We start from the raw sequence: 5,182 nt of genomic DNA, 5'->3' as shown, positions 1-5,182 counted from the left end.
TTGTATTGTCTGTGATTTCTTGGACAAAGTGGGAGAGCTGATGTGATAAATATTGGTGGAATCAGCAGATGACACCAAGCTCTCCCTGTTTCCCCACCCCTTTCAAATCCTCTACTTACACCATATAACCATAGGATATAGGAGCAGAATTAGACCATTCGGCCCATCCAGTCTGCTCCACCATTCAGTCATAGATAAGTTTCTCAACCCCATTCTCCTGCCTTTTCCCCGTAACCTCTGATCCCCTTACTGATCAAGAACCTATCTATCTCTTAAACGCACTCAATGACCCGGCCTCCATAACCTTCTTGGCAATTAATTCCAAGATTCACCACCCTCTGGCTGAAGAAATTCCTCCTCATCTCAGTTCTAAAGGGTCATCCCTTCACTCTGAGGCTGTGCCCCTCGGATTCTAGTCTTTCCGACTAATGGAAACATCTTCCCCACGTCCACTCTATCCAGGCCTCACAGTATTCTGTATGTTTCAATGAGATCCCCCCTCATCATTCTAAACTCCATCGAGTACAGACCCAGAGTCCGCAGACACTCCTCAAACATCAAGCTTTTCATTCCAGGGATCATTCTCATGATCATTCTCTGGGAAATCATGTCACTGCTATATAAAACCTTGTTAGGCTGCATTTGGAGTATCGTGTGCAGTTCTGGTCACCGCACCACCAGAGGGATGTGGAAGCTTTGGAGAGAGTGTGAAGCAGGTTCACCAGGATGTTGCCGGGTCTCGAGGGTGTCGGCTATGAGGAGAGGTTGGATAAACTGGGATTGTTTTCACTGGAAAGACGGAGGCTGAGGGGAGACCTGGTCTACAGAATGATGAGAGGCACAGACAGGGGGGAGAGTCAGAGGCTTTTCCCCCAGGGTGGAAGGGTCAGTTACAACGGGGCACAGGTTCAGGGTGTAGGCGGGCATAAATTTTGTGGGTATTAGGATTAGAATATTTCTTAAACTATAACTCGATAAATGAAGCAAAACAGGACAGCATTCAGCCAGAAAGGTGTGAGTAAGGCAAGCAGACATCTTTTAAACACAGAAACCAGGTTGACAAAGACTCAGGAACTCGCATCAATATGCTATTCAGAAAATACCATGAGACCTGGAAAACTTCCTGACATCCCATCAAACACCCATTGTCCAAAGGAATTCAGAGACATAAAGCAATTATCACACTCTTAAACCAAACTTTACATATTAAAACTCTAGACCAGAAAACCCATTAACGGGATAACTATAAAAGAAAACCATTTACACATCAAACTCCACACCCACAAACCTATTGAAACAGGATGATTATATCAGGAAACCACTCACAAACCATTTACATATCAAAACAGATCGTTACTATAACTGTACTCCGTTTTGGCAGGCAAGCAGAGTACTTTTCGGGACTGTCTTGTCTGTGTCCTGATTGTACCTCCGTCGACGTAAAACACTATAATAAACTGTGCTGTTATCAATCTTGGCTCTGGGTGCGAGTGGTGTGGTATCTGTTCACTCGCGCTAACAAGGGTGAGAGGGGGACAGTTTAAGGGAGATGTGCGGGGGGGAGTTTTTCACACAGAGAGCGGTGGGTGCCTGGAACGCGCTGCCAGAGGAGGTGGTGGAAGCAGGAACATTAACAACATTTAAGAGGCATCCGGATGGGTGCATGGATAGGGAGGGAATAGAGGGATACGGACCGAGTAAGGGCAGAAGTTTTTTTTTAGTTTAGTTAGAGCATCATGATCAGTGCAGGCTTGGAGGGGCCGAAGGGCCTGTTCCTGTGCTGGACTGTTCTTTGCTCTTTGTTCTAGGAATGGACAGGCCATGAATCCAGGTCAGTGCAAGTCAGTGCAGGTCAGCCAAGGCCTTCTCATGACCCCTTCTGGCTCTCCTAATTTCCTTCTTTAGTCCCTTCCTACAAGCCGTATACTCATCTAGATCCCTATCTTCGCCAAGCTCTCTGAACCTTTTGTACGCTTTCCTTTTCTTCTCGACTAGGTCCCGCACAGCTTTCGTGCACCACAGTTCCTTTAACCGACTAACTCCTCCCTGTCTGCTCGGAACATTGTCCTGTAAAACTCTAGACAGACATTCCTTGAAAAACTGCCACCTCTCTTCAGATTTCCCCGAGAATACCTCCTTCCAATTTACTCCTCTAATTTGCTGCCTTATGTCTTCATATTTCTCCTTACTCCATAGAAATGCCTTTCTAGCTTCCCTGATCCTCTCTTTTTCCAATGCAAGCATAAAGGAGAGATAGAGTTATGATCGCTATCCCCAAGATGCTCTCCCACTGAGAGATCTGACACCTGTCCAGGTTCATTGGTCAGTATCAGATCAAGTACAGCCTCTCCTCTTGTAGGCTTGTCCACATGCTGTGTCAGGAAACCCTCCTGAACACACCCAATGAACTCCTCCCCATCCAATCCCCTTACCCTAGGGATATTCCAATCTATGTTTGGGAAATTAAAGTCCCCCATCACAACAACTCTGCTATTATTGCAACTCTCCAGGATCTGTTTCCCTATCTGCTCCTCCACCTCCCTGTCACTATTGGGCGGCCTATAGAAAACTCCCAGCAAAGTGATCGACCCCTTCCCACTCCGAACTTCCACCCACAGAGACTCTGTAGACAATCCCTCCGCAGCATACACCTTCTCTACAGCTGTGACACTATCCCTGATCAGCAGTGCCACTCCACCCCCTCTCTTGCCTCCCTCCCTGTCCTTCCTGAAACATCTGAATCCCGGCACCTGGAGTATCCAGTCCTGTCCGTGAGACATCCAAGTCTCCGTAATGGCCACCACATCACACTTCCAGGCATCGATCCACGCTCTGAGCTCATCCCCTTTATTCACTATACTCCTGGCATTAAAGTAAACACATCTCAATCCTTTGGTCTGAGCTCTCTCCTTCTCTATCCCCCGTCCATCCTCCCTCTTGCACTGTCTATAACCCTTCTCTGTTTGCGAGCTAACTTCCTCGCTCCCAGTCACCTCGTCTCGATCCCCTCCCCCCAACCTATCTAGTTTAAACTCTCCCCAGTAGCCTTAGCCAACCTTCCCGCCAGGGTATTGGTCCCCCTGGGATTCAAGTGCCACCCGTTTTTTGTGTACAGGTCACACCTGCCCCTAAAGAGGTCCCAATGGTCCAGGAACCTGAATCCCTGCCCTCTGCACCAGTCCCTCAGCCACACATTCATCCTCCACCTCACTCCATTCCTGCCCTCACCCTCCCATGGCACAGGCAGCAATCCTGAGATTACTACCTTTGCTTTCCTCCTTCTCAGCTGTCTCCCTAATTCCCTATACTCTCTTTTCATGACGCCTTCCCCCTTCCTTCCCACATCAGCGGTACCAATATGTACCGCTACCTCCGGCTGTGTGATTCTGTGATTCTCTGATTAATGGATGCGTTGATGCTGATTTACTTCAATTTCCGAGATTCTGGAATGTTCCAGGTGAACGGGAAGGCAGCTAACGTGACAGCAGGATTTGAGAAAGGAGGGAGGGAGTACCAGGCTTTCACTATCTTTTCTCAGTACCCCCTCCCACACCGCTCTCACCTGTCATCATGCCAGCTTCCATATCTCCCACCTGGGCGAATAGACCCTCCCAAATCCCAACCCAGACCTCTCCACCAATCCTCAATCTCCCTCCTTGCTGTCGCAGGGTTGGAACTCTCCAAGATAAGCTGACAGCTTCCCTCTGAGCCTCCCTTGTTTAATTAGTTCATGGGACATGGGCGTCACTGTCTGGCCAGCATTTATTGCCCATCCCTAGTTGCCCTTGAGAAGGTGGTGATGAGCTGCTGCCTTGAATCGCTGCAGTCCTCGTGCTGTGGGTTGACCCACAATGCCGTGAGGGAGGGAATTCCAGGATTTTGACTGTGAAGGAATGGCGATATATTTCCAAGTCAGGATGGTGAGTGGCTTGGAGGGGAACTTGCAGGTGGTGGTGTTCCCAGGTATCTGCTGCCCTTGTCCTTCTGGATGGAAGTGGTCGTGGGTTTGGAAGGTGCTGTCTAAGGATCTTTGGTGAATTGCTGCAGTGCATCTTGTAGATGGTACACACTGCTGCTACTGAGCGCCAGTGGTGGAGGGAGTGGATGTTTGTAGATGTGGTGCCAATCAAGCGGGGCTGCTTTGTCCTGGATGGTGTTGAGCTTCTTGGGTGTTGTTGGAGCTGCACCCATCCAGGCAAGTGGGGAGTATTCCATCACACTCCTGACTTGTGCCTTGTAGATGGTGGACAGGCTTTGGGGAGTCAGTGAGTGAGTTACTCTCCCGCAGTATTCCTAACCTCTGACCTGCTCTTGTAGCCACTGTGTTTATGTGGTGAGTCCAGTTGAGTTTCTGGTCAATGGTGACCCCCAGGATGCTGACAGTGGGGGATTCAGTGATGGTAAAACCATCATTCTCCCCGTGTCTGCATGGGTTTCCTCCCACAGTCTGAAAGACTTGCTGGTTCGGTGTATTGACCCGAACAGGCACCAGAGTGTGGCGACTAGGGGATTTTCACAGTAACTTCATTGCACTGTTAATGTCACCCTACTTGTGACTAATAAATAAACTTTACTTTACTTTTTTGAATGTCAAGGGGCGGTGGTTAGAGTGTCTCTTATTGGTGATGGTCATTGGCTGGTATTTGTGTGGGGTGAATGTTAGTTGCCACTTGTCAGCCCGAGCCTGGATATTGTCCCGATCTTGCTGTGTTTGGACACGGACTGTTTCAGTATCTGAGGGGTGGGAAAATGCCGGAAAGACTCAGCAATGTCAGGCAGCGTGTGTGGAGAGAGAAAATGGGCAGATTCTTGTGGAGGTGATGGTGGGTCTTGGTCACTTGTTCTCTCTGTCTGTCACTGGCTTCGAACCAGCAATGGTGGCATGAGGCCCTTCAGTGGGTATTAACTAATCAGGGTTCCCGCCTAATGAACCATCTCCACCCCCCGCCCCCCACGTCCCCCAGGCCACCAATGGCGCCGCGGGGGAGGGGACAAGACTCTGGCCAGTGTTTCAGGGCAATGTCCTTTCACAGGAACTGATCTGCTGCGTATTCTCAATGTGTTTGGCTGTCACAACAAGTCCTGTTATCCTGCTTCAGCGAAGCTGGGGTGACAGACTTGCTTTGTTACTTTGACGGAAGGGTTTTTGAAGCCAAATAGTTTTACAAGCTGTGGAAAGTCC

The sequence above is a fragment of the Mustelus asterias genome, unplaced genomic scaffold (assembly GCF_964213995.1).
Source record: "Mustelus asterias unplaced genomic scaffold, sMusAst1.hap1.1 HAP1_SCAFFOLD_1168, whole genome shotgun sequence".
Classification (NCBI taxonomy): Eukaryota; Metazoa; Chordata; class Chondrichthyes; order Carcharhiniformes; family Triakidae; genus Mustelus; species Mustelus asterias.
The sequence above is the reverse complement of the archived record's forward strand: the minus strand, read 5'-3'. Positions refer to the sequence as shown.